This window comes from Panthera leo, chromosome A3 (genome assembly GCF_018350215.1).
Source record: "Panthera leo isolate Ple1 chromosome A3, P.leo_Ple1_pat1.1, whole genome shotgun sequence".
Classification (NCBI taxonomy): domain Eukaryota; kingdom Metazoa; phylum Chordata; class Mammalia; order Carnivora; family Felidae; genus Panthera; species Panthera leo.
Genome location: NC_056681.1, coordinates 124,361,970 through 124,379,030, shown reverse-complemented (window position 1 = coordinate 124,379,030; position 17,061 = coordinate 124,361,970). Strand labels below are relative to the sequence as shown.

The window sequence follows — 17,061 nt, the reverse complement described above, 5'->3', positions numbered from 1 at the left end:
CAGATGATGTTACCCAGGCTTCCTCTCCCCTCCTCCTGCCTCTCTGCAGAATGGCATCTGGGATGTGGGTGGGGTGGGTCTGTGGCCTGTGTCCCCATGGCAGAGCAACAGGCTGTTAGATCTGTGCGGTGGCTCTGATCCTCCCTTGTCTGGTTTACCTCTGGCCTGGCCTGGCCTGGCTCCAAGCACTGGATTTCAGTCGTGGGACCCCTGGAGGCCTGAGTCCGGGAGGGGGTCGGGCCTCTGTGTGGCCAGGTGTTGCAAACTGTGTTTATTTTGCAAAGCCCAGATGAGGCCTGTGCTGGGTGGTCTGTGACTGGAGCCCACACCCAGTCTGACGTCAAACCAGAAGTCGGCCGATCCCAGCGGCAGACCCAGGGTCCTCAGAAGCCCCACTCCCACCTAGGGATAAGGGTGCCTGAGCTGTACTTCTGAGCTTCCTAAGAAGGCTCCTTCACCCCCACCCCTTCTACAGTCCGCCTCAAAACCCCGGAGCTGGTGAGTGGGCTGTGGCCCAGGAGAAACCAGCCAAGATCAGACTGGTCTGCCAGACTGTGGCCCCGGGGACAAATCCTAGCCCTCCCTAGTAGAAGGTGCCTCAGGGCTGTGGGTGGGCCTGTCTGCCATCTGGTGGGAAGCCCCTGGGCCTGCTCCACCTCCCAGTGCTGGGTCCCATAAGGAACAGATAAAGCTTGTGTTGAGTGCATCAGCAAAGCTGGATCTCCCGGCACACACGCACCAGAGGATGGGAGGGGTATCGACAGCGGAGAAATACCATCAAATGATCCCGTTAACTCTGCTGTATTTTACACTCAGCCCCAGGGGCCATCAGAGGCCCAAACCCGGCCCCTCCACAAGCTCTCCCTTCTGAGAAACTCAGTGCACAGAAGCCCTCGCATTGCCAGGTCTGTGAACTTTGTCACATGTTCGTGCAGCTGAACTCACACTCCGTGGACATTTGTGAGCCCTGCCCTGTGCTGGGCCGGGGCAGAGGCTGAGAAGATGGAAGATGGAGGAAGGCTCCCCTCTCCTCACTGAGACTTCAATGGTTGGATTAAATGTATTACTACCTGCTTCGTATTGGACCTACAACGACTCCAACTGTCTATAGGGCCAAGTTCAAACTCCTTCCAAGAAGTCTTTGCCATCTGATCCTCCCAGCAGGCAGGGGTCCTGGGTGAACAAGAAATTCACTGTGGCTCCATCCAGCCTCAGGGCTCTTGCTTATGCTATTCCCTTGGGCAGTCATGCAATCTATATGATAGGGAAAGATAGGATAAAACAGGCAGAGAGGGAAAGATTAGGACCTGAGGTCTCTGGGTGGGGGAAAAAAACATATTTTGAAATAATGCTGGGAGCCTTTAACGACAGCAAACCCCCTTGGGCGGAAGGCCCCTCTTAGGAATGTAAGAGACACCACCTACTCCCCCTCAGGTTCCCCTCAGGAATTTGTCTACCTGACTAAAAGTAAATAGTAGACCATAAAATGTATAATCCACAAGGAATGATATGGCCATAGACCACCCCTCATACAATGGAAACCAGCCAATCAGGAATAGACAACCCAGCATCTAGAGTTATCCAGCCAATGAGCGTAGGACCTGAAAAGGAAAGAGGGAGAAGGGAAGGGGAGTCCACCAGAACCTTATAAAACAAGGACCCTTGCCTATAGTCCCCAGTATTCACCTTCAAACGTCCCCTCTACGTAAAGAGAGCTTTCCTACTATTCTTCCCTTCTTATACTCGAATAAACTTTGCCTGCTGCTCACTGTGTGTCCCCCTCCTCATTCTTCCAGCGGCAAGAGGACGAATCCGGGTGTTGAGGTAAAAAAAAATCCTGCAACATTTAGCCCTGGAAAGTGCTCTTGGGGAATCTGTTCTCATCCCCTGGTGGGCACAGGAACCCTCAGGCCTGGTAAGGGGAAAGGACACACTTGGTGCCCAACCACGGTCTGTGCCAGGAAGTCATCAAGGGCTCCTGGCCAGGACTTGGACGTGCAGAGAGGGTTCTTTCTCATGACCGGCAGCCTTGTCCTTGTTCCCACTTGCTGTCTTGCCTCTGTCTCTCGTTTCCCCGAGCAGAGTACAGGGTTCTTTTTCTAAGCTTTCCTTTCAGCACAGTGCTGGGAATGCAAACACAATGATTTTCTTTTAAAATTACATCCTTTTATTATAATTCAACAATTTAATTATAGTTATTAAATAACTAAAGATCTGCCTACTTTGGTACTTGTGGTATAATGAAAACATACACACACACACACACACACACACACACACATAACAATAACAACCCAAAACACAGGCTTTGGAATCAGATGATCTGGGTTTGTTTACATTTTTTCCTTCAGCAAATCTTTGCCGCATTGACTCTGGTGACAGAAATTCTTACTGCAACTGGAAGTGTCACATGGGGTCAGGGAAGCTGAAAGTGTCACATGGGTCCCATCCTGGTAGAGTCAGGACTTTTCTGATGGCTGTTTAAACCCCTGCTCTGTGTACCACTTCCCCTAGGACACACACAATAGCAGTCAAATAAGATTGCCTTTTTAATATAAAGTTTAATTTTTAAATTAAAATCAAGATCGCCAAACATCTTTTTCATGTTTGTCTTGTAAGGACTTGATTCAAATGATTTGTGGCGTTTCTTCCATGGGAGAGAGTTTCCTCTAGTTTTTGCTGTTCTGAGCTTGGTGTCCCTGGATGAGTTTTAAGGAGTCTGTGAAGTCTTTTACGTAGTATAGGGAACGTTGTGTTTTGGTGTTCACTGCAGCCCCCTCTGCTCATGGTGTGCACCCTGAGAGCCCGTCTCCACTTGGGGTTGTCAGATGTGACCACACGCACATGCCAGAGGAACAGCCTGGGGAGGCACGAAGTGTATATCATTTACTGACAATATATATTTAAACACATCAACTATTAATTTAGGCTTGCTGATGATGCCACTATTATAATATTCTTATTTTTAAGAAACAGTCCTTTTGCTTCACAACAGCTCTACATAGGGGCGCCTGGGAGGCTCAGTCAATTAAGTGACTCCTGATTTCCGCTTAGGTCATGATCTCACAGTTCGCTAGTTCGAGCTCCGCATCGGGCTGTGTGCTGATGGCGTGAAGCCTGCTTGGGATTCTGTCTCTCCTTCTTTCTGTTCCTCCCCTGCTTGTGCTCACTTTCTCTTAAAGTAAATAAACAAACTAAAAAAAACTCAAACTCTTCCAAAACTCAATCAGGAGGAAATAGAAAGCTTGAACAGACCCATAACCAGCGAAGAAATTGAATCGGTTATCAAAAATCTCCCAACAAATAAGAGTCCAGGACCAGATGGCTTCCCAGGGGAGTTCTACCAGACATTTAAAGCAGAGATAATACCTATCCTTCTCAAGCTATTCCAAGAAATAGAAAGGGAAGGAAAACTTCCAGACTCATTCTATGAAGCCAGTATTACTTTGATTCCTAAACCAGACAGAGACCCAGTAAAAAAAGAGAACTACAGGCCAATATCCCTGATGAATATGGATGCAAAAATTCTTAATAAGATACTAGCAAATCGAATTCAACAGCATATAAAAAGAATTATTCACCATGATCAAGTGGGATTCATTCCTGGGATGCAGGGCTGGTTCAACATTCGCAAATCGATCAACGTGATACATCACATTAACAAAAAAAAAGAGAAGAACCATATGATCCTGTCAATCGATGCAGAAAAGGCCTTTGACAAAATCCAGCACCCTTTCTTAATAAAAACCCTTGAGAAAGTCGGGATAGAAGGAACATACTTAAAGATCATAAAGGCCATTTATGAAAAGCCCACAGCTAACATCATCCTCAACGGGGAAAAACTGAGAGCTTTTTCCCTGAGATCAGGAACACGACAGGGATGCCCACTGTCACCGCTGCTGTTTAATATAGTGCTGGAAGTTCTAGCATCAGTAATCAGACAACAAAAGGAAATCAAAGGCATCAAAATTGGCAAAGATGAAGTCAAGCTTTCGCTTTTTGCAGATGACATGATATTATACATGGAAAATCCGATAGACTCCACCAAAAGTCTGCTAGAACTGATACATGAATTCAGCAAAGTTGCAGGATACAAAATCAATGTGCAGAAATCAGTTGCATTCTTATACACTAACAATGAAGCAACAGAAAGACAAATGAAGAAACTGATCCCATTCACAATTGCACCAAGAAGCATAAAATACCTAGGAATAAATCTAACCAAAGATGTAAAAGATCTGTATGCTGAAAACTATAGAAAGCTTATGCAGGTAATTGAAGAAGATATAAAGAAATGGAAAGACATTCCCTGCTCATGGATTGGAAGAATAAATATTGTCAAAATGTCAATACTACCCAAAGCTATCTACACATTCAATGCAATCCCAATCAAAATTGCACCAGCATTCTTCTCGAAACTAGAACAAGCAATCCTAAAATTCATATGGAACCACAAAAGGCCCCGAATAGCCAAAGTAATTTTGAAGAAGAAGACCAAAGCAGGAGGCATCACAATCCCAGACTTTAGCCTCTACTACAAAGCTGTCATCATCAAGACAGCATGGTATTGGCATAAAAACAGACACATAGACCAATGGAATAGAATAGAAACCCCAGAACTAGACCCACAAACGTATGGCCAACTCATCTTTGACAAAGCAGGAAAGAACATCCAATGGAAAAAAGACAGTCTCTTTAACAAATGGTGCTGGGAGAACTGGACAGCAACATGCAGAAGGTTGAAACTAGACCACTTTCTCACACCATTCACAAAAATAAACTCAAAATGGATAAAGGACCTGAATGTGAGACAGGAAACCATCAAAACCTTAGAGGAGAAAGCAGGAAAAGACCTCTCTGACCTCAGCCGTAGCAATCTCTTACTCGGCACATCCCCAAAGGCAAGGGAATTAAAAGCAAAAGTGAATTACTGGGACCTTATGAAGATAAAAAGCTTCTGCACAGCAAAGGAAACAACCAACAAAACTAAAAGGCAACCAACGGAATGGGAAAAGATATTTGCAAATGACACATCGGACAAAGGGCTAGTATCCAAAATCTATAAAGAGCTCATCAAACTCCACACCCGAAAAACAAATAACCCAGTGAAGAAATGGGCAGAAAACATGAATAGACACTTCTCTAAAGAAGACATCCGGATGGCCAACAGGCACATGAAAAGATGTTCAACGTCGCTCCTTATCAGGGAAATACAAATCAAAACCACACTCAGATACCACCTCACGCCAGTCAGAGTGGCCAAAATGAAGAAATCAGGAGACTATAGATGCTGGAGAGGATGTGGAGAAACGGGAACCCTCTTGCACTGTTGGTGGGAATGCAAATTGGTGCAGCCGCTCTGGAAAGCAGTGTGGAGGTTCCTCAGAAAATTAAAAATAGACCTACCCTATGACCCAGCAATAGCACTGCTAGGAATTTATCCAAGGGATACAGGAGTACTGATGCATAGGGGCACCTGTACCCCAATGTTTATAGCGGCACTCTCAACAATAGCCAAATTATGGAAAGAGCCTAAATGTCCATCAACTGATGAATGGATAAAGAAATTGTGGTTTATATACACAATGGAATACTACGTGGCAATGAGAAAAAATGAAATATGGCCTTTTGTAGCAACATGGATGGAACTGGAGAGGGTGATGCTAAGTGAAATAAGCCATACAGAGAAAGACAGATACCATATGGTTTCACTCTTATGTGGATCCTGAGAAACATAACAGAAACCCATGGGGGAGGGGAAGGAAAAAAAAAAAAAAGAGGTTAGAGTGGGAGAGAGCCAAAGCATAAGAGACTGTTAAAAACTGAGAACAAACTGAGGGTTGATGGGGGGTGGGAGGGAGGGCAGGGTGGGTGATGGGTATTGAGGAGGGCACCTTTTGGGATGAGCACTGGGTGTTGTATGGAAACCAATTTGACAGTAAATTTCATATATTAAAAAATAAAAAAAAAAAATAAAAAAAAGGAAAAAAAAAAATTTTTTTAAAGCAAAAGACCCACAATGCTATGTAATGATCTGTTAACATGTATGCAGTGTTAATGCATTCAGAATTTTCATACTCCTGGGACGCCTGAGTGACTCAGTCGGTTAAGCATCCGACTCTTTTTATTTTTTATTTTTTTTTAACATTTATTTATTTTTCAGGAAGAGAGAGAGAGAGAGAGACAGAGAGAGAGAGAGAGAGAGAGAGAGAGTGAGCAGAGGAGGTGCAGAGACACGGAGGCACAATCTGAAGCAGGCTCCAGGCTCCCAGCTGTCAGCACAGAACCCAATGTGGGGCTCGAACTCATGGACCTCAAGATCGTGACCTGAGCCGAAGTCAGATCCTTAACCAACTGAGCCACCCAGGTGCCCCAAGCATCCGACTCTTGATTTTGGCTCAGGTCATGATCTCAGGGTTCATGGGATTGATCCCCCGCATCGGGCTCTGCACTGACAATGCAGAGCCTGCTTGGGATTCTCTCTCTCCCTCTCTCTCTCTGCCCCTCCCCTGCTTGTGCACTCTCTCTCTCTCTAAATAAATCAATAAACATTAAAGAAATAATGTTCACATTCCTGAAGGAAAATCTTTTTTAAAAACTCATAGAACATCTGGTGCAGCGTCCTCCTATTTTCTATGTCATCAATCACCCATCTCCTCGGGAATGAACACCAGTGGAGGGATAATGCTGTCACAAATCCTATGCACTTCCGTTGTCCCCTCCATTCCTTCTGTGCTCCCCCCACCCCACCCGCACACACTGCCAGCAGCCTTGGTGACAAAGTTCAGACACATCCATATACAATCCCTTATGAGTTAATAACTTGATGGTTTTCCCCAAGAATAATGTCATCTTATATTCATGGGACTCAAGGGTCCTTTTTGATGGTGAAGGGAAAAAGGGAGGGAGAGAAGGAAGGAAGGAAAAAAGGGAGGAAGGGAGGAAGGAAGGAGAGAAGAAAGGGTCTGCCCTAAAGGCTAATTGAAGCTCTCACCTCTGGTGTCAGAACCACTTGCCTGTTAAAGCTCTTCGGGCTCAGCCTCAGGAAGAACCCTTGTACATAGATGTGAGCATGCAGGTGTATGACATTAGCATGCACGTGAAGTTTACATGTGTAGAAACACGGTGACAGGCTACCCTGGCATGTCCTGAGGGTCCATCTGCTCTGCTCAGCTGCCACCTGTACCTAAAATATCCGCCTGCAGTTTCTACCTCTTGAGAACCTCAGTCCTTCAAATCTACCTCCTCCTTGGAGTTTTGTCTGACACTTCCCTTCTTTCCACTGTGATCTTTCTGCCATCCGCTGGGACTTTTTTTTTTAATGTTTATTCCTTTATTTTGAGACAGAGAGAGAGAGGGAGGGAGAGAGAGAATGAGTGGGGGGAGGGGCAAAGAGAGAGAGAATCCAAAGTAGGCACCACACTGTCAGCGTATGACTTGGGGCTCGATCCCACGACCGTGAAATCATGACCTGAGCAGAAATCTAGAGTTGGAAGCTCAGCTGACTCAACCACCCAAATGCACCTCTGCTGGGACCTTTCAGATCATGGCAGGGCCTGGTCCTGAGACAGTATAAAGGATGTTGCCAAAGGTCGACCCAAGTGAAGGAATGTTCGGGGCCCTGTACCGAGAATGGCTACTAGAGGGACTCACCAGAGAGCAGATCTTTGGCATGCAGCTGAGTATCTTGGGATGAGAGGCCAAAGGGAGACAAGGCTCTGAGCACAGGGACAGCTGACAGCTGCCAAGAGTCAGAGCAGCTGGCCCACAGGGGCAGAGGGGGAGGGACTCAACTGTGACTTTTTTTTTTCTCCAGAGTAAGAATGGGGCAGAGAAGATGCTCCAGAAATATTCTCAAATGAGAACGAGTCAATGAATGGTTTTCCAGAGGGCCGTGAGTCCCAGGAATGCAACACCTGGAATCCTATGAAGAGAAACCGAATTCCCGGGTCAAGGCTGTGGAGAAAACAAGAGTGTTGTTCAGCACAGCCTGTATATCACCATGGCCAGGGCCCCAGGCTGGCGAGGGAGCAGCGAGACCTGGCATCCAGCACAGGCCCTGGTTTGGCCAGCAAGACTCAACGTCATCGTCCAAAGGAAGGGCCTTAAAGGACCCTCTGGATCCAACTTCTCTCCACATTAAGTTTTCCGAGGGTTGAAATATTGAGATTATGGGTGATTTCTATTTTCCTCTTTATACTTTTCTGGATTTTAAAAATGTTTAAAATGTCCAGAAATGCCTGGCTTTGGAGAAAGGCTGAAATGCAGCCTTAGACCCACTTGTCAAGTCTTGCTACACACCAGGGGAGAGCTGCCTTTTCATAATTCTTCCATCCAGACAGGGCTCCTATTTCTAATTCTCACAAAGGTGCTGTATGTGCGAGCCAAGAACAGGCTGAAATTACCTGGGGAGCGAGTCTAGACAAAGGTACTTGGAGTGACCACCATTACCCACTCGGGCTATGTTGTCAGACCCCAGTGGGCTCAGCCACAGTTGCCAGGGGCCCCTGACATTGCTGGATGGATGGCCATCGCTGCAGGACACCGTCGATGGTAAGCAGGGCTCTCCATGAGGGGTCCCAGTGCGCTGTGTTCTCTGGGATCCTCAAAAGCACAAGATTCCAGGAAAAGTGCCTCATTTTGCCCCATGGTTTCCCAGCCGGAGCCTCAGTCACTCAGAACTAAGGTGAAGCCATATTTTATAAGCTCACTCTATTTTAACGATGGGGTTAATTTAACTGTTGAGGACATGGGGGTGCTGGGAAGGGGATAAAACGGAGTGACGGCACTCTGCTGACCTGTTGTTGCTCCCGTCTGAGGGCTGGGGCATTCTAACTGGTTCAAACTTGTGTCTGTGATCTCTTCTCAAGGACATACTTTAGCTTAAGTTTGAATGCTTTCCAGAAGGCTTCTCTGCCCCCCAGGCAGAAAGATTTCTGGGCCCTTCTCACCAGTGATGCAGGCAGGCCACAACACACATCAGCCCCTGGCTTAAGGATAGCCATGCGCCTCCCTCCTCCTGAGGTAACTTTGATACTCAGAAACATCAGGTGGGTCTTTGCTTTCTCTCTCCTTTTCAGATTAAACGGCAATATACAACAGGCTTCAGAAATACTCAAGGTAGAACACATGGAAGCGGTTATGAGCAGACACTAGTAGCTTCCTACCCAACAGCCTTCTCTGTCCACCTTTCTTGATCAGATATCAGGCAGTCATGAACACAAGGACCCCTTCCCATCCTCAAGAGATGAATCTCATTAGTTTAAACCATTCATGGTAATTTCTTTCCCTTTCCACCTCTGGGCACCCAGCATCTGGTCTGGCCTGGCCATCCTCTTGGACATGGCCACTCTAGGAACAAAGGTCCTCTCCACCCAGAGCCCAACCCATGTATACTCAACTCCAGTAAGCCCTGAGACATACGTTGGTTTGAATGGCTCTACTGACTCATAGACCTTTAATTCTTCCAAATCAACTTTAATCTACCCCAAGTGCTCTCACACCCCTACTAGAACCGTGTGGAAACTTCTGGAGCTTCCTTCTGACGTAGTCACTAGGCCCGCCTCTTTACCACTTGGACACCTACTGACTGAAGCAGCCTGGCGTGGACCCTTAGAATCAGGTGGCTCTGTGCTTTGTGTGCAACATTCCTGGTGCAGGGATATCTGGCACAGCTGGAAGTCCCAGAGTGGAGGGTCCAGAAGGTCTAGGTGCACCATGGAGCCTGTCCTTTGTTCACATGTCTCATGGTGGTCTCCCTCAAACCTAGGGGGAAAAAAAATCTCTCTTCAGTGCTACTCTCAAAGATGCCCCCTGCAGGACATCTGTGAGTTTGAGCTTTTATTAAAGACCCATCAGGCCTACTTTGCAAAGTTATCTCAGGCAAGACTCCACCAAGGGCTTGGGTACCTTCAAGGGGGAGAAGAAATCACTGGGAGAATGCATATTAATATCTCAGTGAATTTTCCCCTCAATTCTTCCTAAGAAATCTGACTCAGCTTGCCATGTAATGAGGGTAAGCACCTAGAGGCAGAGGGACAGAGTTGTGAGGGGGATGTTGGGATTGGCCAGTCAGTGGGAAGCATCTTCGGGGAAGCTTGTTGGCCTGTCCGGCAGGGGAAGGAGGATCATCTTGGTCCTGAGGGCAGGAGAAAGTCATATTCAGTTGTCCTCACTGAGTCCTAACCCTCAGGCCAGGGTTTGGATTTCTGGATCTCTGGGGACAATTCCACATTGGCCCTGATGCCAAAAGCTGAGTTTCAACAAGTCCAGTGGGGGCGAGGCACAGTGGTGCCGGTCCTGTAGGAGAGCTTGACAAGGATCAGGATCTCAGGATCCCATGGCCTGGTGAGGAGGCAACCTCATGCACTGATCCACAGACTGTGGTAACTGGGATGACCTCAGCTGTGTCCAACGTCAGTCCTGACTGGTGGTGGCTGCCATAGCACTGTGGCTTCTATGGGAGCTCTGTATAGTAAAAGTATCCCTCTATCCTCACCAGGACTCCACGGGAGGCTGGAGTTTCAGTGGCCGCTTCAGGAGGCTCAGCGCCCCATGCATGACGTCATGCCTTCCTGAGGCTCTCGTGAGGGGCCAGAGCACCATTTACCAGTGCAGAGCTGATAAACAAGAAGGCCGTGCAAATTTATTGGAGCACACACTGAGCAAGGGAAACACAAGAGAGGTAAACATTACATCATCGCTGACAGACTAAATTTGTTTAAATTGGTCAGTAAAACTCCTATTGGTAATCCTGGCATCCAGCTCTGCTGATTGGTAAGGGCGCCCCCCTGTGTTACTACAGTGTAACGTCAACTGGCTCTTGGAGGCAGCAACATCATCCCTGCAACGGTCTCCCGCCTGGGTTTTCTCCTTGTTTCTGGCCAGTGGGTCCACCTTGTGTGCCCTGAGGAGAAACGCCAGGCTGTGGCCGGCCCCTGCGGGTGGAGGCAGCAGCAGCCAGGCTTGTGTGAGAGTGTCTCCAGCCAGACTGAACGTTTTGTCCCTTTACACTCTATATAACTTTACGCTCTTAGAAATGATTAAGGATCCAGGGTGTTGGCGTGGGTTGTATCTCTTGATCTATACTGTATTAGAAAGTAAAGCTGAGAATTTTAAAACTATGCATTACTTCACTTAAAATGGCGACAATAGGGGCGCCTGGGTGGCTCAGTCAGTTGAGCATCCAATTTCAACTCAGGTCATGATCTCACAGCTTGTGAGTTCAAGCCCCGTGACGGACTCTGTGCTGACAGCCCAGGGCCTGGAGCCTGCTTTGGATTCTGTCTCCCTCTCTCTCTGCCCCTCCCCCGCTCATGCTCTGTCTCCCTCTCTCAAAAATAAATAAACATTAAAAAAAAATTTTTTTAAATAGCAACAATAAACCCATATTAACACATTTTAATGAAAACTAGATTTTTTAAAACAAAAAAGTTCGTAAAAAGGGTGTTTTGCACTTTTGCAAACAATGGCTCAATAGAAGAGAGCTAGGTTCTTATATTTGCTTCTGTGTTTGGTTTGCTATGTCACATGTCATACGGGCTCTGGAGAACTCCCCTGCACACTTGTGCAAGGATGAGACTGAAAAAGACAAATAACATCTTAGTGTTTTTGTGAAAATATGTTTGACCTCAGGACCCCCTGAAAGGGTCTTAGGGATTCCCAATGGGCCCCAGAGAGCTATGAGAACTGCTGAATTAAGAATATGGACACATGAGGGGAGCCTGGGTGGCTCAGTCGGTTAAGCGTCAGATTCCTGACTTCAGCTGAGGTCATGATCTCACGGTTCGTGGGATCCAGCCCCATGTCAGGCTCCATCCTGGCGGCGGGGACCCTGCTTGGAATTCTCTCTTTCCCTCTCTTTCTGCCCCTCCCTTGAGTGGGTGCATGGTCATGTGCACACGTGCTCTCTCTCTCTCTCAAAATAGATAAACATTGGAAAAAAAGAATATGAACACTTGAGCTAGGGCCTTGGTACAAGTCTACAACATAACATTTTTGTTAATGGCCAGCTTTGATGTTTGGGTTCCCCTTTCTTTGCTAGCCAAAGAACACATAGCCCTGAGATGGGTGGGGCGCATGCTCCCACGATGATCTGTATACAGGAGACAAGAGGAAATGTCCCCAAATGGTCACTGTGCCTGGTGAGATCCTGACCCAAAGGCCCAACCCAGGCAGGAAGGCAAGCCTTCCGGGGAGTCATCAGCGGTTGGTTGAGCACTTTTCAGAGTGTTTCTCACCCATCCTCTTGGAGCTTGGCCACTTCTTGGAGCCTGGTCTGGTGGCTGACATTGTCAGAGGGCCCTACCTTCTGTTCGGGATACTCCTGGACACTGAGCAGAAGCAGGGGACACTCTTTCCTCTAAAACAAGAAAGTTGAGAAGGATTTCTTGCTTATTCCTAGAAACAGAACTGTCCCTGAGCCAACCCTTGCCACCCAGAAGCATTGCTCAGAGGTCTCGGACACGGGCACTCTGCTCTCTGCTCCCTCTGAAGTTCCTGGCCACCTCCTCAAACCCTGAGCTTCCCCAGATTTAATGATCACTCTTTCCACATAGTAGACAGTGGCCTGCCATACCTTCCTTCTCAGAGAAATCTCTAGTGATGGGGACTTCAGAAAACTAGAAGAACTACCAAAGGGGACACATTAGGCACAAGATTTTGGGGTGTGTTCACAGCATTCCTCACCTCTGAGGTTGACCCCATGACAGTGTTGATTGAGATTTACAGGGAGGAGGAGATGGTCAGTACTGATACTTTGGGCCTGGGCAACGGGATTTCTGGAGTCTGGCTGGTATGGTTCTGAGACAGCCACTTACTAGCTGCATGACCTTGGGAAGGTCTCTTTGTCCTTCTCAACTTTAGTTTCTTCCTCCGTAAAACTGTAAGACGAATAGAATCCCCCTTTTCAGTTGTGGTAGGACTTAGAGATAATTTTTGCAAAGCACTGAGATGCTCTCCAGGGAATCAGACCTGAGGACTCCTCCTCTCTGGCCCCAGGCCCCTGCGGCCAACCATTCCCCCTACTGGTGCAGCAGGAGTGAGCTTTGTGAAATGCCACGTGACCTCCTCTCCCTCGGAGAAAGCCTTCCCAACCCCCTCTCCCCCCAAGACTTCCCAGGGCTTTGCCTGCACTTGCACAGACACGCTGTCAGGGCACAGTGGGCAGAATGGTGTCCCCGGGCCTGAGAACACATCCTGAAGTAGCCCGCCACAGTCAAACAGAATGTAAGTCTATTTCAGCTTTAAGTGCATGGGGATTTTGCATTACAGGTTCCGTAAAATATCCATTATTTATGTGCTCTCCTGCAAACTCAAGAAAGCTAAGTCACGTTTATTTCATGACTTCTGGATTTCCTTGCGCATCATCAAATGCCTCTGGAAGCAGGGGTGCCACCCCACTTTCCCTTGAGAAACAACAATCTCCAAGAAAAGTCCCAGTTCCTCAGTGGGGTGCTGAAGTCCCCTCCACCACCCCCCCCCCCCCCCAACTCCCTCGCAGGTGTCCCTGCCTTGGATCCTGGGGCCTCACTCCTCCAACCTTTGCCCGAATTCTTCTCTTCTCTCTCTGTGTAAGGCTCCTGTCCCAGAGGGATGGATCTTTCCGGATCTCTGGTGTCATTCTCCAAACATTCCTCTCCTGTCACTGCTCCTATTTGGCATCCGTCACTGTGCTGCCCATTCTGACACTTGACTGCGGGCTGCCGCGGGAAGGAAACCGGATTCGCTGCAGCCGGTGATGCTCCGCGAAGGCCAGGCCTGTGCCGAGGTGGAAAGGCCTCGCAGGACCGGGTAGGGGGCGGGCGGGCAGGCGGGCGAGCGACGCGCCGCCGCAGTTCCCGTTCCGGCCGCGCGGTGGGGTCCCCGGCCGGCCGCGCACCCGCGCCCGCGGAATTCTCGGCGCTTCCGCCACCGGGGCGCCTCCCTCTGGGAAGGGGCCGGCTTGGCCGGCAGGGACCCTGGGGAGGGGGCCTTCCCTGTATGGCGCCCAGCTGGGGACGCGTGGGATGACCAGAGGCCTTTATATCTTGTCGCCTCATGGAACACAGGAGTTTCTGTGTATTTCCAAACTGGTGAGATTCGTGTCCCCCCCATGCCACCCCGGGCCGCCTCTCCGTGTCATGTGGGGCCTGAAAGCAGCAGTGGGTCGGTGCTTAGCCACTTAGCAGCCGTGTGACCCTGGAGGAATGGCTGCACCATTCGGGGCCTGGGTGGCCTCATCCGAACAAAGTGGAAGTGCGACGGTCTACCCAGAGGATTTAGGAGAAGGTGAAGGGCGTGAGGGATGCAGTGCTCGCACAGCCTCCCCTGCTTCCACTCCTAAGGTCTCTGGAGCAAAGGGCCGAACCCCTGCTGGGACCCTGCCCCGCAAGTGTGGTATGTGTCTTGTAGGCCCTCAGAGCTCTGCGGGGCTGGGAGCCGGGCATGTCCGGGCAAGGCCAGCCTCCGGATGGGCATGATTATCTGACTGCCAACAAAGTCAGGGGCCCACAAGGCACCTCTGCACCTCTGAAACCCTTCCAGGGCCTTTCTTGGGACGTTTCGTACCGTATTTCCTGGGACATCTCTGCCCTCAAACCAACCTGCTTTGCTGGTGCGGGGAGTGGGGAAAAACGGCCTGCCGGCCCTTCCCGCGCATGTGCCAAGTGAGCTCCGGACCCGTAGTAAATCTGAAAACCTTCTTTTGTTTTGTGTGTGCAAGGGGTGTGTGGGGGAGAGATTTTGTGCGTTCTCAGTGAATATCGCCTGAAACCAACTTCAAGGGAGTCAAATGTGAGGCTTCCTGTCTCCATTTCACTTTGATAATCGCCTATTACAACAGGCTGGAGAGACGCAGCACCATAGCCAGAACCCTGGAGAACCAGTCGGCAGGCTCCCTTGGGCTTTGAACTAGCTCTGTCTGAGCTCCGCCTGGCCGGCCTCCCAGGGATGCTGGAGAGCTCAGGCACCCTTCCCCAGTGGGCAGATACCGCCTGCCCCCCTCCTAGCCCCTATGCCACCTTCACACTGGGGCTCTCCCAGCCTGGATTCTGACCTCCCGTCTGCACTCTCCCTTCTTGCTCTTTGTTTCCTGGTGTTCTCCTCACTCCAGCCCCAACCCCAAATCTTTTGAAGGAAGGCCCACAGTTTTTCCATCGGCCAATAATCCTGAAGGGCTCCAACCACACTTCCCAAACTAGCCATGCCTCATTTCTCTTTGGGGATCCTGGGAGGCCTGCACCTCCTACCTGCCAGCATTCTTTGGAACCTGAGAATTAGCATTAGCCATCCAGCATGTGTCACCGCTGGTCTCCCCATAGCCTTTCCTGAAACTCCTGGCAGACTTCCTGACTACCTATCGCACTAACATACTGGCCACATGGGGCCACAACCTGCCAGCCTCTACCCTGCTTCTGGCCTTCCTGTGTGTTCCCTAACGGCTCCTGTGTGTTGACCTGGCCTCCTGAGTCAGACTGTGAGCTCCCAGAAGGTAGGGCCATGGCTTGGGCTGCCCTAGCGGTGCCCCCGCGGAGCGCCTGCCCAGGCACTGGCCATCCAGGGGCACTTAGAAAATGCTTTCAGGAGGCGAGTCAAGGTTGCATGGGGGCAGGGTATTATAGAAGCAGTAGTGGCCCTGAAGTTACTGTGAGTGACAATAAACACCCATTGCTAGAAGGAAGAGAAACAGTTCTATGGAAAAAACAAGAATTTTAAATAACTAAATAAAAGAGGGTCAGTGACAGGTCACCAGCGACAGTAACACCTCCCCCACCTGGAGCTGTTGAAATCCATGATTCATACTCAGGAATCCCTGCTTTTATGAACATTTCTAACTAATGCAGGCATCTGGTTAGTAAATGCACAACAGATTAGGAGTAACAAATCAAAGTATCGTTAAACTGCTCTGGGCTGACATCCTGATGGCACTGAGAAGTGACAGCTGGCAGCCTTAGTGAGGGATGAGACTGATCAACTATACTCAAGCCCCGCAGCCTGGGGCCATCCGGCTCAAGGCACAGAGGCACACCTAGGCAAAGCAGTGCCCTCTGACCCAGTGTCACGTTACATCTCAGTATAGAAATGATGTTTGTAATGATTAACCCTGAATCACGAAGAAAAGTTAAATGGTGCTCGAATGACTGTTTAAGAAGTTCAGGAAGCACCTTATTCGTTTTTAGTTCGTTTCCCTGCAAAACAGTTATATTTTTTGTAAGGAAGCTTAAAGGATTCCATCCCCTGCTAGCTAGAAAGCAAAGTGGCAGCTTCCATTTCTGGTGATGGGGCACTTTGTGCACCTACTCTCATTTAGGACAGTGCACAATGTATCACCACTTGAGGGGCAAGGGTAGGTGACTCACTCGAGGGTCCCAGGGCTGAAGTAAAAGGGCAAGTCTCAGTGGCTTCCCTGTGGCTGCCTCTCTCCCGGATGACTCAGCCCCCGAGGTCTCTAGATGGATGTTACTGTCCTGATGTTGCAAAATGTCCTCTTAGCTGTTTCTTTGTGTTCTGGTTGTCACTCTCCCCCACAGCAGTTGGGGGGCCCTCGACGTGATTTTCACCCTTACTGTGTCTCCCACGCTAGCACATCTTGGGATCAGGCATCCCACCACTGGTATCACTTTGGTCCAAGCCCTGGACCTCTTCAGAAGGGTCTTTCAGGAAGGGGATGTGCCAGACATTCATGCCAGCAGGGCCTCTGACCCAGAGTTAACCATTTACCAAGAGACAGTATGGCATAGTGGGCCCTAAGGTCAAATTTCCTGGGTACAAAGTCCAACTCCACTACCTACTAACTGCATCCTTGGGAGAGTTACTTAGTCTCTCTGTGCCTGGGGCTCCCCATCTGTAAAATGCACATAACAGTAATATTTCACTCACTGGATTGTTATAACTATCAAATAAGTCGATATGGGCAAAGTGCTTAAAACTGTGCCCAGCACTTAGCATTTGACAAATATGAGTTATTGCTAATGCAAGACAGTTTACGTACATCATCTCCATCGTCTGTCTCAAATCCTTTTTCAGAGCAAGACTGGTTATAAAGAATCTCAAATTGACATACTGATCCAGTAAGGTAGGTAT

At 48.8% G+C, this 17,061-nt stretch overlaps 1 long non-coding RNA gene across 1 annotated transcript; it reads right to left on the bottom strand.

Annotated features, from left to right (window-relative positions):
• Window positions 1-2,624: 2,624 nt before the first annotated feature.
• On the bottom strand, window positions 2,625-9,651 carry LOC122215145. Its single transcript, XR_006200263.1, has 3 exons — window positions 9,587-9,651; window positions 7,654-7,924; window positions 2,625-2,860 (listed from the first exon to the last, which is right to left on the bottom strand). It is a non-coding gene; the product is annotated as an uncharacterized LOC122215145 (long non-coding RNA).
• Between the last annotated feature and the right edge of the window lie 7,410 nt (window positions 9,652-17,061).